At 38.1% G+C, this 18,773-nt stretch overlaps 1 long non-coding RNA gene across 10 annotated transcripts in view; it reads right to left on the reverse strand.

Moving 5' to 3' along the window:
• LOC123570045 (uncharacterized) overlaps positions 1-1,762 on the reverse strand; it is a 357,619-nt gene extending 355,857 nt beyond the window's left edge. For all 10 annotated transcript variants that reach the window (XR_010582867.2, XR_010582866.2, XR_010582865.2 and 7 more), the window contains exon 1: positions 1,329-1,762. This is a non-coding gene — a long non-coding RNA (uncharacterized lncRNA). The remainder of the gene's footprint in view (positions 1-1,328) is intronic.
• Between the last annotated feature and the right edge of the window lie 17,011 nt (positions 1,763-18,773).

Raw genomic sequence — 18,773 nt, forward strand, 5'->3', positions numbered from 1 at the left:
GGCTGCTTTCAAAATCGAATTAGACCAATTATCTGAAAATGTCTCATACAAGTCATGGAATGAACCAACACAATCCTATTAAGGCTGAATTTAATTATTTTTAAATTTAATTTAATTGTAAATAATTAAGTTTATTTCTATAAAAAGAGATAAATTGAGGCAGCTTTTGGGCTAGTATACTAAAAAGGCTTCTCCCTCTTGGACTTTTTTATTCCTTAACAAAGGGTATAGCTAAAATAAGTGTGAGTTAGTTTAACTACTGGATTTACTGTGTTTAAATGTACATTGCTTAATTTTCCTCAATCATTGGATCATAAAACATTAGCCTTTGAAGTAAAAGGTTGATATTACCTTTTCTAGACTCTTTGTTAGTAATGAATACCCTCTCTCAAATCTCTAAAAGTCATTCAGCATCTACTTGAAGACATTAGTCAGTAACTTACTATTATACGGAGTTGTTCTATTTTGAACCATTATTAATCATTCATTTTCTCAATGAATTTTGCACATACACAGTGTAAAAATTATAAACCTGTAGGGAGGAAGAGATGGTATACTGGTTTTACTCACTGAGCCTAGAATTAATTCTGAGAAAGAAAAAGGATGCCAGTAGGAAGAGGGAATGGCAGCAAGGGAAGGAATGAGAAGATGGGCTGGAGGAGGGTAGGGGCCCTGAGTCCAGTTAGCACATTCAGCACTTTTATGCGCCTGTGATATTTGGTTTTGATATACTCAAAAATGGCTAATTCCTCACTAGTTAAACACAGTCAGAAGAGACCTGAAATAATATGCATTTAGCTCGAAGTTTGATTTCACCATTATATAAAACCTGGGCTTTCTGAACAATCCTGTTGTGAGATTAATCCTTAGATTAATGATAGTTTTCAGGACCTGTGGGCATGGATGTATACAGAAGCATTCATTTTAGAAATTAATTTGGTTCAATCAAATATTTATTAAAAGTCTACCATTTGCAAACTAAATGCAGTCAGTCAAATGGTTGGTTAGTCCAGAAACAGCATCTTATGAGACTAATGATTTGATTAAATAAACTGGATCAGCTGGGGAGCTGGTACCATGTGCAATGAACAGTATTCATTTTTCCCAGAGGCACCAACTTTAGAGTTTGTGGTGAACTTGCAATCCTAGAATCCTTTCAGAAATATGAACATTTTGACTGTACATTCACGAGTCTATGAAGCCCATTTGAATTCGAGTCCTGTTAATTTTACCTAAAAATATGTTGCAACTCTGTTCACATCTCTCCACATCCTACACTCTAGTTACACAACATCATCTCCTTCCTGGACAATTGCAGTATTTCCTACCTGGTATTGAGAGGTGACAACGTGCTAGCAGCCCTCACTCTTGGCGCCTCCTCGGCTTCTGCGTCCACTCTGGCGGTGCTTGAGGAGCCCTTCAGCCCGCCACTGCACTGTGGGATCCCCTCTCTAGGCTGGCCAAGGCCGGAGCCGGCTCCCTCTGCTTGCCAGGAGGTGTGGAGGGAGAGGCACGGGCTGGAACCCAGGCTGCGGGCCGCGCTCACAGGCCAGCGCGAGTTCCGGCGGGTGCAGGCTTCTGCTCCGCGGGCCCCGCACTGGGAGCGGCCTGCCGGCACCGCCTGCCCAGGGCAGTGAGGTGCTTAGCACTGCTGGCCCAGGTTCACCGCTCTTGAATTCTCGCCAGGCCTCAGCCACCTCCCGCGGAGCAGGGCTGCGGACCTGCAGCCCGCCATGTCCGAGCCCCGCCCCGCCTCCTCTATGGGCTCCCGCCCAGGCGGCCGGAGGCTCCACGAGGGGCAACGCCCCCTGCTCCGAAGCGCCTGGTCCCATCAACCGCTCAAGGGCTGAGGAGCGCAGGCGCGGCTGGGACTGGCGGGCAACTCTGCCTATAGCCCTGGTGGGGGATCCACTGGGTGAAGCCAGCTGGGCTCCTGAGTCTAATGAGGACTTGGAGAACCTTTATGCCCAGCTAAGGGATTGTGAATGCACCAATCAGCACTCTGTGTCTAGCTCAGGGTTTGTAAGTACACCAATCAGTATTCTGTATCTAGCTAACCTAGTGGGGACTTGGAGAACTTTTCTATCACTGTGTCTAGCTAAAGGACTGTAAATGCACCAATCAGCACTCTGTGTCTAGCTCAAGGTTTGTAAGTACACCAATCAGTATTCTGTATCTAGCTAACCTAGTGGGGACTTGGAGAACTTTTCTATCACTGTGTCTAGCTAAAGGACTGTAAATGCACCAATCAGCACTCTGTGTCTAGCTCAAGGTTTGTAAACACACCAATCAGTGCTCTGTGTCTAGCTAATCTAGTGAGGACTTGGAGAACTTTTATGTTTAGCTAGACGATTGTAAATTCAACAGTCAGCACTCTATGTCTAGCTCAGGGATTGTAAATGCACCAATCAGCACCCTTTCAAAATGGTCCAATCAGCTCTGTGTAAAACAGACCAATCAGCTCTCTGTAAAACAGACCAATCAGCTCTCTGTAAAACGGACCAATCAGTAATCTCTAAAATAGACCAATCGGCTCTGTAAAATGGACCAATCAGTAGGATGTGGGTGGGGGTCAGATAAGGGAATAAAAGCAGGCTGCCTGAACTAGCCTGTTGCAACCTGCTCCTGTCTGCTTCCCGCGTGTGGAAGCTTTATTCTTTTGTCTTTGCGGTAAATCCCGTTGCTGTTCCCTTTTTGGGTTCATGCTGACTGTAAAAAGCTATAACACTCACCGGGAAGGTCTGAAGCTTCACTCCTGAAGCCAGTGAGTCCACGAACGCACCGGGAGAACGAGCAACTTAAGACGCGCTGCCTTTGAGAGCTGTAACCCTCACCACGAAGGTATGCAGCTTTACTCCTGTCAGCGAGACCATGAACCTACCGGAAGGAAGAAGCTCTAGACACATCCAAACGTCTGAAGGAACAAATTCCGGACACACAATCTTTAAGAACTGGAGCACTCACCGTGAGGGTCCCTGGCTTCATTCTTCAAGTCAGCGAGACCAAGAACCCACCAATTCCGGACACGGTATGTTTCCTTTAACTCTTACCTCCTCCTCCTATAGTTTCTTCTCATCAATGCATCCGGAAATGATTTTCTTTAAAATCGGATATGATTCAGGTCTCTGACTCTATGCTTTGATTATTAAATGATTTCCTCTTTGTATTAGAATAAAATCCAAACTGTAAAACATGGCCCAATGATCCTGCATGCTTGAGTCCCACATACTACTTCAGTATCATCTTGTGCCTATGTCTCCCATGGTCACAATGCTTAAGCAAATTGGCTTTTCTTCAAATTCTCCAACATCCCCAATTACGTTCTATATTACTCAGCATTCTTTGGAGAAACTGAACCAATAGAAAGGATAGATAGATAGATAGATAATTTATTACAAGGATTTGGCTAATAAAATTGTGGAGTCTGACTCGCCCCAAGATCTACATTTGGCAAGTTGGAGAACGGGAGGGCCAATGGTGTAGAGCTAGAACAATTCTGAAGGCCGGAGGATCAGGAACACTCATGAGTTTTACCAACAAAGGCTGGCATGCTTGAGACCTGGGAAGAGCCAGTTTCAACATCAATGTGGAAGCAGGAAAAAACTGACGTTCCAGATTCAGAGCACTTACAGAGAAGGAATTTCCCCTTATTCTCAGCAAAGTCAACCTTTTGTTCTATTCAGGCTTTCAACCTTTTGGGTGAGGCCCACCCACATTAGGAAAGGCAATGTGCTTTATTCAGCCTGTTGATTTAAATGTCAATCTCATCCAAAAACATCTTCACGGAAACACCCAGAATGCTGTTTTACCAATGGACACCCAATGATCCAATCAAGTTGATACATGAAATTAACGATCACACTTTCTCAAGTTGAAATCTTTCCTATGCCTGGAAAGCTCTTTTCTAAACTGTTGGGAGGATGGCCCATGCCCATATTCTTCCTTCAGAATCACTTCCTTAGTGAGGACATCCCTAACTCCCCAGTGCCTCCTGGGTTCTCCCAGTTATCCACTCCCATAGTGCTCCCTCTTTTCTGTTATAGAGTAAATCATGTTCACCTTAGAGTTAAGTGTTTATCTTTTGAGCTTATTTATGTAATGTCTACCGTCTTTCCTAGACATTTAAATTCATGAGGAAACATACTATATATATTAAATATATATAATTATATGTATAATATATATATAGGTCTTCAATTGTTAAATCCTGTTTAAAAAAAGATGAAAGAGCAGCATCGCTATAGAGACGTCAGTGCTGGAGCATTGTTTGATGGTGACTTCTTATTCCATACCTTTAAAGCAGTGTCACTATTTGAGCCAAGTCTTGTGGAATCGAGCTGCTTTAAACTCCTTCAGTCAAGCAGGGTGGGCTGTGGTGCCAGTCTTTCCAAATTCTACGGATGATTCAAGTGAACTGCATTCGTTTACTTCAGTCCCTTCAGGCCTGAAGTTAGTAGCAATTTAGTGCTGTTCCCTATCTATATACATATGTCACACATACAGATATAGTATATATACTGTATATACATACACATATATAGCATATATTGTATGTATCTACAGTTATATATGTGTATCACTCTAATCTGTCAATGGTTAGCATAAAGTATGCATTCGGTGAATGTTTGTTGAGTAAATGTGAAGATTAAAGAGCTAGCAAGACCATTATGAAAGAGAGAAGAATGTGCCATTCATTACCTGTTTGCTTTCAGATTCATTCGTTGCCTTTTCCCTGTTTCATTTTCATCATGGTGGCCACTGCGGACTGCATTTTTCAAACTAAACTATTACCTGAGTATATTTTGGCCAGTATCAGGCACTGGCCAGAGATAGACAGTTGAGAGACAGGGAGCAGCCAGGATATCTCTCTCCATTTGCACCTCCTTTATGGCTCCAGCTCCTACCAGTCAGGACCTGTGTGGTAGGACTAGTTCTGGTACTACCACCTCTTCAAGTGTCCCTTCAGGCCTGAAGTTAGTAGCAATTTAGTGCTGTTCCCAATCTATGGATTGCCTCATTACTATCTGGATTTGCATTAGCTCTTCTATTTCTTGTGCAACATGTTTTTCTTATTTAAATTCCCTTGATTTAACAAAGGTTTGTTTTCAAGATAGCACTACATGAAGGTTTATGTTTTTAAGATCACACCTTGGCGCATATAAGGGGTGTTTGGGCTCTTGGTCTTCAATTGTTAAGTCCTATTGAAATACGATGAAAGAGCAGCATCTCTGTAGAGACATCAGTGCTGGAGCGTTGTTTGATGGTGACTTGTTATTCCATACTTCTAAAGCAGTGTCACCATTTGACCCAAGTTTTGTGGAATCAAGCTGCTTTAAACTCCTTCAGTCAAGCAGAGTGGACTGTGATGTCAGTCTTTCCAAATTCTATGGATGATTCCAGTGAGCTGCATTGGTTTCCTAGGGCTAACAACCAGGTGGCTCAAAACAGCATACTTTGCATCATGACACTGGCAGGTAGAAGTCCAAAACTAAGGTGTTTTCAGAGACATACGTTTTAAAAAGGTTCTAAAGGAACATTGTTCCTTGTCCCTTTGAGCCTCTGGTAACCTCAGGCATTCTTTGGCTTGTGGCACTGTCATTCCAATTTCTATCTCCATCTTCCCATGGCTATCTTCCCTTTGTGTGTATGTCTGCATCTAAATTTTCCTCTTCTTACAAGGACACTAATAATACTGTATTAGAGCCCACCTTAAAAGCCTCCTCCTAATTAGATTATATCTGCAAAGACCCTATTTTGAAATAATGTCGCATTTACAAATATGGGGTATAGGACTTTCAGCATGTTTTTATTGGAGGACACAATTCCACCTATAACAGGAGGGATGTGGAAGTTGCAAGATTTCCTTTTCCTTCTGCTCCTTCTTTCTTTATACTCTTATTTTTTCTTCAACTTCCGAAAACTATTTTCCAGTATGCAGAGGATCAGGCAGGTTTTCTCTGTACGTTTCTTCTCTAGGTCTGTCATCAAAAGCATTCCTTGGAATTCTTCCTTGAAAATAATATAATAAATTCTGTTTTGAATCAGGAATAATAAATATGAGGACCCCCTGATCTAGAGCAGTCAGTATGCCCAGGTCTTCTGTCCAACTTGACCAAGCTATTTCATGCTGCTCATTCCAAACCTGTTTATTGCCAGTCAACTATGTTAATTGAATCCTTCAAAGGGGCTGAAAAATAGATGCCTCATTGCAGTGTCTGGCAAGGCACAACTCACATTGTAAATTTCTTAGTGATTCAGCAGTTTATATTGTAAAATATCAGAGTCAATGCTGAAAAAGACAGTATTTTAATGGCTTCCTGGAGATCCTGATCTCAAATCCCTTTCTAACATTTTTCTAAACTAAAGAGAATTCATTTACTGTCTCTAAACATAGCCTCAAGTACGTTATTTTAAGATCTATTATTTATTGTGCTGATTAGTAAGCTTTTATCTCTTATTTATGATTAGGTAAGTTTTAATTGGAAATAGGTTGGAAGTCATCCAAGCTAGGTGGATACTGTGGTCCCTATTGTAAATTGATCTTGCAAACACCTGCTTGTTGTATGATGTTATGCAAAATAATCCTTGAGCTGTTGCTTTTTCTTTTTTCTCTCTTTAATTTTTAAACTTTTGAAGCCCTGTGGAACTTTCCAATTAAAAAATTATAAATAAATCTCTGAATTTTAAAGGTGTAGAATAATATTTATTTAAAACATAGTTCTTTTGGCTAAATTATAGTTAATCATTTCCATGTGTTATGATGAGAGTTTTTATTGTTCTTACCTACAGTGTTCTTAATTAAAATGATGTTAACCTAGTTTTAATCAATGAAAAACAAGAACTTGAAGTCCTATAAACTGAAGGTAAAAGGACAAATACAGGAATAGAAAATTCGAAAAGAAAGTCATAAATTTTTTTTTTGAATGCCTGTGGTCTAAAGGTCCTATTTTTAGGACAGGTTGAGAGTGATTTTTTTCTGTTAGTCTATAAAACCAATATGAACAGATTACTTCCTGTTCCTCAATGTGCTTTCAAAATCTGTGAGTAAATGCTTTGTATTAAGAGATTTCCACAAGTCCAAGTTAAATCTTTATGTCTAATTGGTATTTAACTATTCTTTATTATACATGTGCTGGTAACTTTATGTTGTTATATTGTTTTATTCCAAAACAGTGTAACTTGAGAATATCTGAATTTCAGTGTTGGAATATTCACTCATTGCATGCATATCCCCCTCAATTACGTGTGCTAATAGGAACAGTTGCATAACTGATTCAGAGAGAGATTATTCACATTGTCTTCAGATTGTATTCTATCACATTTGCTGCTGCAGAAATTGCCTTCCTCATTCTGTCTTGCTTAGCTACTGAGTTAACATGGGTTCCTTGTGAGATGGAGAGGCTACCACCGTAGAGGCTGCCATGGTGGTTCCTCCTAGGTAGCCAACAGCTGGGAATTAATTTCTACAGAAAAATTCAACTAAAAGGTCTACATTAATTACAATCATGCAATACAAACACACAATATAATACCTAGAATTTGTCCTTTCTGTAGTTAATTTCTGAAATGTTAGAATGATGGCCATTGTGGGCACCCTCCATTCTGAATTTTGCTCTTCCCTCAGCTAAATTTATTCCCTTTATCCTTGAGAGGGATAAAATTAGTCATGAAAAGTAAGGTATAATGACAAAGTAGAACAAATAATAGGTCTGTTCTAGGATACCACGTGCAACAATTAAGATGTTCAGTGGATGTTACACGTGGATGTTCCAGCAAAGACTTTGATCTCTTATATGTATTTCCTGATCAATAAAATTGAAATAAAATTTCTCCATATTAGCTGCTTAGGACAGAGTTAAATCAAATAAATTATTGACTGGCAAATATAATCGACAATATGAACTTGAAAAACAGTTACAGAAGAAGATACTGTATCACTCAGAGAACACCAGCCTGAAATAAAGGCCTTAGGTTCTATTTGCCATGCTGCTATATATGCAAGTATATGACTAGAGGGTGAGTGAACATACTTCAGTCTGAATTGATTTAACTTTATGTGTTGAAACTTTAAAAAGCATATCTTCCCTTGTTTCTTACCTTCTATTTCTGAGAGTCAGTGATTTTTCTTATTAAATTCTTTACCTTAAAGCCATTTCAGGAGTTTCCTTCATTTAAATATTGCCCAAATTTCTCCTAATTAAAAAAAATGAATGTGATGCAAATTTCAATGAATGATATGTACTTCAAATCAGGCAGAGTACATGACAATACTATGACTGATACATATGTTTTGATTGTGGTTAGCAGACTTTATAAAAAAATTTAAATCCATTATTTCTCCTGTTTATTAATTAACCTATTCATTTATTTGTTCAATTACTTAATGTGTGACATATATTTTTAAAATTATAAAAACACTTAAATACATGGTTTTTGGCTAAGCATAAGACAGGAAAAGTGATATTGTATTGAGACAATTTACTTAGATAGTAAAGTTAAATACGTGGCAATATGACATTAAAACAAGGGTTAGCACAAAATGGACTATAACTCATCTATCACTAGTAAAATTGTTGTAACAAGCATTGTGAATTTAAATGAGAAGACGTGGGGTGGGTGTAACTGGAAATAGGATTTGAAAGTCAAATTAGAGATTGGAGATTGTAAAAAACATATCGAAGAATTTGGAATTTGCCCTGTCATTACTAGTAAAAAATTACTGGCTTGTGAATAGGACATTGTTTTCTTCACCTAGAAATAAAATCAAATGTAGAGTCTCCCTAAAGATACAAATTTGGTAAGAAAGGACAGGGAGAAAGCAGTGAGTGAAGTAGCCTGAAAGAAGATGGAAATTTTAGTGAACATAAGGAGAGGGGAAATAAAACCTAGCAAAGCGAAAGATCTTTCTTGGTGCATGTAACATAACCAACAGTTTCTATTGATAGACAGATTAATTACTAACTGGATAATATAAGTTGAGCAGAAAACAAGTGGAACAAGCACTTGAAACCATCTCGATATCAAGGAAATTCATGTTTGAAGTTCCCAGATTTTTATTTCTCATTTTATCACTTTGTAGTCACATCTTTCTCTATTTGCCCTCTTCTAAAAAACTCACTCTGTAAATAAAAATAATAGCTTCTGTTTGTTAAAACATTAGCTATAGTAGGCTAGGTAATACTGGGGTGACACAATTATAAAATCTTTGTGGTATAATTAAATATATATACATATATGTTTTTATAACTCTGAGTTTCCTGTGGCACTGTGTAAATCTCTGGGATAACTAACCAGATCATGGGTCCACATTCCAGGACACTTTGGTCTTATAGCATGCAGCAAGCATGTCATACATGACACTTATTGCTATGGAAAGAGAGATTATTTCACTGGCTCCAAGACACATCTGCTTTAAATGACACATTTCACTAGAGCTCACATTGCATTAGTCAAAGAAAGTTACCCAGCAGGTCCTACATTTAAGGAGAGGTAAGTGCCATCTCATTGTATATCCTGACAGGTGGAGTTCTAGAAACACCAGTAAACAGCATGAATGCCAGCCAAAAATACGTATTACATGTCAGCTATGGTTCTCAGTGGTTTACATAAAGCGTGTGTGTGTGTGTGTGTGTGTGTGTGTGTATACAATCATTCTATCATGTAGAGATGGATAGAATCTTTGCAGATGAGGAAACTTAGGGACTTGGATTAACTTACTAACTTTCTATCAGCAGGAAGAGAAAATGAACTATGTCCACAGACAGTGTGGCTGCAGAGTGTCTCTTAACTATTATATTATGCTCTCCCTGAAACTATTACTTCCGCAAGTAGCATTTGTACATGAAAAGAGAGCAAAACTTTAAGCTAAAAGAATGAAATACTGGCAGGTAGAAATACGTGATTCTCTATGAGGAAAAAAAATAATGACTTTGAGTTGTTCAGTCCCAATAGAATCCTGATACATAGTCGGTTTCTGCTCCAATTTTGGTTGTGAAAATTTAGTTCTTTTACAGAGAGACTAGATAAGCAGAATTCAACAGTGAAGGTGCAAAAACCGTGATGTAGTTGAGTATTTTTTTTTTTTTTTTTTTTTTTTTTTTTTTTGAGACGGAGTCTCGCTCTGTGGCCCAGGCTGGAGTGCAGTGGACAGATCTCAGCTCACTGCAAGCTCCGCCTCCCGGGTTCACGCCATTCTCCTGCCTCAGCCTCCCGAGTAGCTGGGACTACAGGCGCCCACCACCTCACCCGGCTAGTTTTTTGTATTTTTTAGTAGAGACGGGGTTTCACCGTGTCAGCCAGGATGGTCTCGATCTCCTGACCTCGTGATCCGCCTGTCTTGGCCTCCCAAAGTGCTGGGATTACAGGCTTGAGCCACCGCGCCCGGCCGGAGTATTTTTTTTAAACATCTTAATTGTAGTCATCTACTTTATCAGGTTAAATAAGGGTGGAAAAGCCAGTTATTGTATCAGGTTGACAGAGAAAACAGTAACAGGAAAAATAATTCAAATTACATTATTTTTCTTCGCATACATTGTTCTTTGGCATGACAGGTGATATTATGTTAAACATTGTCAGAGGAAATGACTTAAACAAGCCTCTGTTTATTTAGAAAAAAGTCCCCCAAATTTATGAAATTATAATAAATGTAAAATAGTATTATGAATAAATCATATTGTGACATTATACTTGGGGGCTTCATCATTCAGGAAAGGCATATGCTGTCTAAGAAATATAGCCTCCAGAGTACATCACTTTAAGATGGAGTATTTAGTGAGCACATTAGAGAAGCTTATTCTCTTATTTATGATCAGGTTGGTTTTAATTGAAAGCAGGCTGGAAGGCATCCAGGCAAGGCAGCTGTGGCTATAGGATTTCTCAGAACTCGGTAATATTGCTCTTTTTGAGAAGTCTGTACAAACTCCTAAGATATGAGGAATATCTAATCAGATATCACGAAAACCAGATCATCATCGTCTTTTCATATCAAAAGGAATCCAAAGGAAGACTTTAATTAGAGAGGATGTGCCAAGTTCATCTAGATGGAAAGAAGCGTATAGCCTAAAGAAGGAGAGATTGTGTGTTCTAATTATCCTCAGTGAAAGAGCTCAGATTCTGGATATTTACATCTTCCCTGTAACTATATTTAATCTTACAGTAATAGGAGATTAAGAAAATATCTGACATGGCAGCCACTACCCCCAAAAGAATCCATTAGGACAGTACAAAAAAGTACCCATCAACTCCTACTTGTTTCAGGAAATAGTTGGCCACAGAAAACCCTCTGCTATAACATTGAACAATCTTTCCCCTTTTGAAATGTTCCCAAATTGCTTGCTTGCCCTTTTACAGACAACCAAGGACAACCAAATGCAACCAATGACCAATCAGAAAATCTCCCCCACTTTGAAAAATCCTGCTGTAATAGAACCGTTGTCCATTTAAGATTATCACAGCATTTTCTCCGTTTGCTTTATAAATCCTATTCTCCTTGCTAACAGTTTTGCACCTCTGTGAAACAAAATTAATTAAAGACAATGCCATGGAAGTAGGTTTATGAACAAAAGGCCATTGTTAATTTTGTCTCTGACTCCGTTTTGTCTTTGACGGTTCTGTCCTTGCCACACTTGGCTCCTGCCATATCTCCTTGTGGCTGGCTGCTGACCCTGGCTCCTGAGGAGGAGCTATACCAACATAGGTACCTTGAACCTTAGCTGCTCCTTCAACTACTCAAAACAGTAAGTCGTCTTCACCAGGTCTATTTGTTTTGTCTGAGTTCCTCTGCTGTTTTATTCATTTTTAATTCCTAGTATTTGCATGTGTTGAAAGTTCCCTTTGGAGTTCATGTGCTTGGTGATTCACCTTTGTTTTCTGTGCATTTAAATACTGTTTCATCATAAGGAGGTGTGTTGTGAGATCTGATTCTGTCATTCTAGCCACTTTCCCAGACTTGGAAGTTTGGCGTTTCCTCCAGACCTGTATCTTTCTGAAGGCAAACTTTGCTGTTGATAACCAATAAAACTGGAAGAGACACCCTTGCAACCTGACTTCATTCTAAGAGGTTGTTCTTAATACACAAATAGCATTCTCTTTGATTTTCCACCTGCGAGGTGGGGCTAGGGTGAGATACCGATTGTCAGATTGAGATCTAGATACTCAGATCTGTGTTGAGAGGTGACTGGCCTTTACGTCAGAGATTGGGACACAAGATGCACAAACAACCACGCCACGTTACACTGATTGTGACCAGTTGTATGAGGTGTTCTTAGTCAAAATCTCCCCAACTCTGTAAAAAATACTCCTACACTCTATCCCTACTTTTACCACAATCCTATCCCTTGTCCTATTTCTCTAAATGTCAGATTTTCACCAGTGCCAGAGAACGAGAACACCAAATGAAGTAGGCCTTCAATGAAGCTCTAGGGAGCATTGTATTTAATAGAAAGTATTCCTTTGAGAGATGAGAGGGGGGAAAAGGGACAAAATTGCCTAGGTCCCATGGGTAAAATTTGTGTTGGTACACGGAAGCTTCTAAGTGAAATTTCAATTCCAAGTTAAATTCTGTAAAATATTTTGATGATATTAAACAAGGGACAGCAGTCATTAACACCACACACTCCTGTGTCTGTAACTTCTTGATACACAACAGTACTTTTAAGATTTTTCTGTGCCTATAGGCCTTTAGGCCTACCTTGTCTGTCTCCTACCCAGAACCTTGCCTTACAAATTTTCTACCACTCCCATCTGCCTCTTCCTTTTATGAATCCAGCCAACATATAAACCTGGAATATTCTCCACAACTGAATCTCACTCTCGGGAATAATTAAGAGCCATTATTAAGAATTTTCCTACTCCTGCGAAAGACAGAAAACTATTCAATATAAAACTTAGAGTCTCCCTCGGAGATGATTGCAATGGAACAGAACAGAGACCACAGAAATAAAACCTCACATCTACAATCATCTGATCTTTGACAAACCTAACAAAAACAAGCAATGGGAAAAGGATTCCCTATTTAATAAATGGTGTTGGGAAAACTAACTAACCATATGCAGAAAACAGAAACTGGACCCCTTCCTTACATCTTATACAAAAATTAACTCAAGATGGATTAAAGACTTAAATTTAAAACCAAAACCACAAAAACCCTAAAAGAAAACCTAGGCAACACCATCAGGACATAGGCATGGGCAAAGACTTCATGAGTGAAACACAAAAAGCAATTGCAACAAAAGCCAAAATTGACAAATGGGATCTAATTAAACTAAAGAGCTTCTCCACAGCAAAAGAAACTATCATCAGAGTGAACAGGCAACCTACAGAATGGGAGAAAATTTTAGCAATATATCCGTCTGACAAAGGGCTGATATCCAGAATCTACAAGGAACTTAAACACTTTATGAGAAAAAAAAGAACCCATCAAAAAGTGGGTGAAGTATGTGAACAGACACTTCTCAAAAGAAGACATTTATACAGCCAACAAACATATAAAAAGCTCATCATCACTGATCATTAGAGAAATGCAAATCGAAACCACAATCAGGTGCCATCTCAGGCCAGTTAGAAGGATGATCGCTAAAAAGTCAGGAAACAACAGAGGCTGGTGAGGCTGTGGAGAAATAGGAATGCTTTTACACTATTGGTGGCAGTGTAAATAAGTTCAACCATTGTGGAAGACAGTATGGCAATTCCTCAAGGATCTAGAACCAGAAATACCATTTGACCCAGCAATCCCATTACTCAGTATATATCCAAAGCATTATAAATTATTCTACTGTAAAGACACTTGCACACACATGTTTATTGCAGCACTATTTACAATAGCAAAGACTTGGGACCAACTCAAATGCCCAGCAACGACAGACTGGATCAAGCAAATATGGCACATATACACCATGGAATACTATGCAACCATAAAAAAGAATGAGTTCATGTCCATTGCAGGGACATGGATGAAGCTGGAAGCCATTATTCTCAGCAAACTAACACAGGAACAGAAAACCAAACACCGTATGATTTCACTAATAAGTGGGAGTAGAACAATGAGAACGCATGGACACTGGGAGGGGAACATCACACATTGAGGCCTGTCGGCGGGTGGGAGGCAAGAGGAGGAAGAGCATTAGGACAAATAGTTAATGCATGAGGGGCTTAGAACCTAGATGATGGGTTGATAGGTGCAGCAAACCACCATGGCCCATGTATACCTATGTAACAAACCTGCTCGTTCTTCACATGTATCCCAGGACTTAAAGTAAAATAAAAATAAATATATTTAAATATATAGATAGATAAATGTGTGTGTGTGTGTGTGTGTGTATATATATTTAAAAGAATCTCCATCAGGGTCTATGACTCTGCCTTACCAGACTTTTATCAATTAATCCATGTATTAGTAAACACCTGAAATCCCAAGCTCTGAATGAGTTGAAGCATTTTCTTTCTGAAAAGCTATAGCCTCATAGTCATTAAAAAGCTTATTAACCTGGTTATTCTAACTTGGACAAACAAAGTTTTATATCAACTAATAGTTCCACATAGTATACAGAAACTATTATATAAGAATTCTGTGAAGTGTTACCCATTACTCATAAACTACACTCCCTTTACCACCTACAAACTTCTAAAAAGTTTGAAAAGACAAGTAACATTTTAAGGGGAAGCTACCAAAACTCTCAGAAACTTCTGAAGTCTATTGCATAGCTCCTAGTTTTGGTGGCCATCCAGTTTACTTGTTTAAGGGCACATGAGTTATCTCTCTATGAATTTGTGACTGAAAGACAGATGGGTGTAGCATTTCACCTCTATTCTAGATTCTGCTCTGTTATGTACAGACATGGCAAAATAATGCAAGGGACTCATGTTCCAGTGTTACTACTGAAAGGTAAAGCTGCCATCTCACATCATTTTTCTAAACAGCCTCTTCATGATCTTCAAACAGAAACTTTTGTTTCCTAGAAGATACATCAAAGAAAGACTGCTCTCAAACCTGAAGATACATACCTTAAGACTGTTCTTAAAGATACTTAGCAGTCATCAAATGTGTCATTTCCAGGAGGTTAAATGCTCTAGGGGAGTTGCTGTCTCAATGGAGTGTATATCACTATTATCCAGCCAGACAATGAAATAGGACTACGAGAATAAAATCTTCATGGACGATGCCTATGATGACATCTGATTGATTAGTGATGATGACACTGTCAAGGTCATCACCCTGAGCCAAGATTACTCTCTTGATTCTGATAGAGGGAATGATTCAAAGGGGGAACTGAGAAATCACAAACCATGGCAGAAATGTCCATAAGGATCATTATAATAGTTTGACCATCTGCAAGCACTCCATCATTTCCCAGTTCTTCCAGAAAATAACCATTCACAGAAAACTCTTTATCCTAACATTGAACATTCTCCTACCCAAACAGCTTGCTTGTTCTCTTGCATTCAACCAAGCATGGTCAAACGTGCCTGAAGATGAATTAGAAAGTCTTCTGAGCCTTTATTAATTTGGTCTCTGAGTTAGTCTGTCTTTGGCAATATCAAGTGGAGAAACAGCCAGATATTACTGAATATTCACCACTGCTAGATACTGCTTTTCCTCATCATTTGATGTAATGTTGTAAGTTAGGTATTGTTTCTGCTTCATGGACAGGAAACTGCAGCTTTGGAGAGTCACAAGATGTTGGTAGTTGCATCACAAGTAGAGAGGCCTAAGAGATTTGATGGTTAAATAACAAATTGGAGGTAGACCCACTAGTGTATACTAGGAATTCTGATTAGTAGTGGAGTTTTCTTGCTTTTTGACACCGAAAGCATTTTTGTTCTGTATCCGGTTGATCTGCTTTCAAGCTGCATGCATTTTTAGACTCTTGCCTATTTGGAAAAATTCACAAAATAAAAAAACAAATAGATCTGTAGCTACTTCATTGGGCTGAGTTTAATAGTTCACAAGATCAGACATAGGAAATTAACTTGAGGAATGATGAGGGCTGAGGAAAAGATGAGGAAGTCTTAGAGAATAAAAATCTATGCTACTTAGTGAAGTAACATAGTTATCATGTCATTAGATAAGTGATTTTTAAAACTTTCAAGATCAACTGTCTCAATTTGATGAAAGATGATAGCTCTTCCACAGTGAAATGAAAACAAATGTATATTATATGTTGGTAAATGGTATAAGGTATACAAAACACACGGAGTACTACAATTTTTGCGCTAATGGTTTAGTTCAACTAAACATATTTTTTAAACTACTTTAAACTTAAGAAAAGTTTTAACAGATTATGGAGAGGACCTATATAACACGCCTCAGTTTTTCTAATATGAACATCTTATGAAACCATTACATAGTTCTCAAAATCTAAATATTAGAATTGGTATCATACTATTAAATTACAGACCTTGATACTATTGAATTTCACCAGTTTTTCCTAATTATATTTTATTTTTGTGATTCAAGAGTCTGTATGTGCTTCCACATGTAAAGTTGGTGCAAAAGTAATTGCGGTTTTTGCATACAAAGTAATGGTTGAGCATCTGTCACTATTTTTTCCTTAGTCTTCTCCAGCCTGTAAACAGTTTCTCAGCCTTTCTCTGTCTTTCATGATGTTGACACTTTTAAGAGTACTGAACCGTTATTTTTTAGACTGTCCCTCAAATTGTATTTATCTGATGTTTTATTATGATTGGAATGAGATTGTGTGTTTATAGCAACAAAACTCCAGAAATTAAGTTGTGTCTTTCTCAGTTCTCCATGTCAAAGAATTCACGATATAAACAATGAACTGGTGATGTTAACTTTCATCATTTCATTAAGCTGGTGTCCCCTGGGTTTCTCTATTGTGAAGTTATCATCTTTCTCACTATAGTGAATACATTGACAGATATACTCTGAGAATGCATATATTTGTTCACCTTAAATTCTTGCCCACTAATTTTAGAATTCTTAAAACTTGTCTCTGAGAATTTTCAACTTTGGTTTATGTCCAACAGTGGTTTTCTATGTCCTTCCTTCCTTTTGCATCTATTTATTGGAAACCTTCCATAAGACAGAGTTGTTCTCTATCCTTCATTTATTCATTTTCAAAATTTATGAACAAATATTAGCATTTGTGATGCATGAGTATAAACTCATGGATATTTATTTTATTCTATGGATTAAAATTCAATACTATCATCTTTTCAGTTTTCTTTTTGTACATATACTTTTTCCACACTTATTTTTGTTAAAAATGATCATTTCTTGAAAAAAGGGATATAACAACATTATGCAAATGAAATGAAAGATCAGATGCAATTACAGTAATAATAAAACTTGAATTTAAAAAGTTAAAATTTTCATATGGTTTTTAACATGGAGATTGGTATGTTATCTTAGGCAATCAATACCTACCTTACCTTTGATGGCAGCAAGTACAGAAATTCAAGATTTACAAAGATAAAGTCACTATCAGTACATGAAGTAAGAGTACTCATATCATACCTTGGAAAATAAGGGTAGGTTTGTGTCAAAGAACACCAGTAATGTCCTCTGAACCAAAGTGTCAAAATATGTTTAAAATGTTTATAGGGATCTGTGGATTACCTACCAGCAGAAAAATTCATAAAAAGAAATGCTTTTCTAAGATAGTTCCAGCAGGATTCCACCTCCAATATATTCTTTGGATAAAGTATCTTTCTCAAAAGAAAATAGATGTTTTTCTCCCAAGATATCTGGTGATGACTAAAGCATTTAAATAGAAAACATCTTGGCTCACAATAGTTTTATAATGTAATAAAACTGAAGGCAAATATAATGTTTGACAATTACTCCATGATTTGCTTTAAAAAATTTAACCAAATAACACCTTTAATGAAATTGAAGATACCATATGATAGAAGCCCTGCTTATACTGTCATCTTGTACGAGTCACAAACCAGTTTGATAATATCCTAGTCACATATTTTCCTCAAGATTATTCCAATTCTACATGACTCCTTTTCTTGCCTATATTCTTAGTAATCGTAGATGATGATGTGCATTTCAAGGTTTTCCTTTGTTTGGGGGCAGAAGTGTTTTGTCGGGGGGTGTGTGTGTGTGTGTATTAAGCTCTGAGCTGTCAATGAGAGTTTCCTACTGTTTCAGTGAGAGTTTCCTACTGAAATCACGCCTGTAATCCCAGCAGTTTGGGAAGTTGAGACAGGTGAGCAGATCGCCTGAGGTCAGGAGTTGGAGACCAGCCTGGCCAACATGATGAAACCCCATATCTACTAAAAATACAAAAATTAGACTGGTGCGGTGGTGCATGCTCGCAGTCCCAGCTACTCAGGAGGCTGAAGAAGCAGAATCGCTTGAACCTGGGAGGTGGAGGTTGCAGTGAGCCAAGATCACACCTTTGCATTCCAGCATGGGCGACAGAGCAAGACTGCATCTCAAAACAAAACAAACAAAACAAAACAAAAACAAAAAAAAACTTGGAGCTTAAAAAATGTGTAAGTCAACATTCACCTCACCATACACACACACACACACACAGTCTAGTACCTTGCAAGGATGTAGGTAAGGACTTTTATTTTAAACTCACCCATCCTTTGGTTTGAATGTTACAACACAAGAAACACGGTTGTTCTGGTTTCTCATTTGATACAATGTTAAAGGGAAAATGAAAGGATTAATAAATATCAACATGTGTTCCCTTTCCAGAGGATTTTCTAATTTCAGCTCTGCCAATGTAAACCATAGCTGACATCCATAATCACCATGTTTCCGCTTGCCCAGTAACTCTTGCCATTGTGATTTG

The sequence above is a fragment of the Macaca fascicularis genome, chromosome 18 (genome assembly GCF_037993035.2).
Source record: "Macaca fascicularis isolate 582-1 chromosome 18, T2T-MFA8v1.1".
Taxonomy (NCBI): Eukaryota; Metazoa; Chordata; class Mammalia; order Primates; family Cercopithecidae; genus Macaca; species Macaca fascicularis.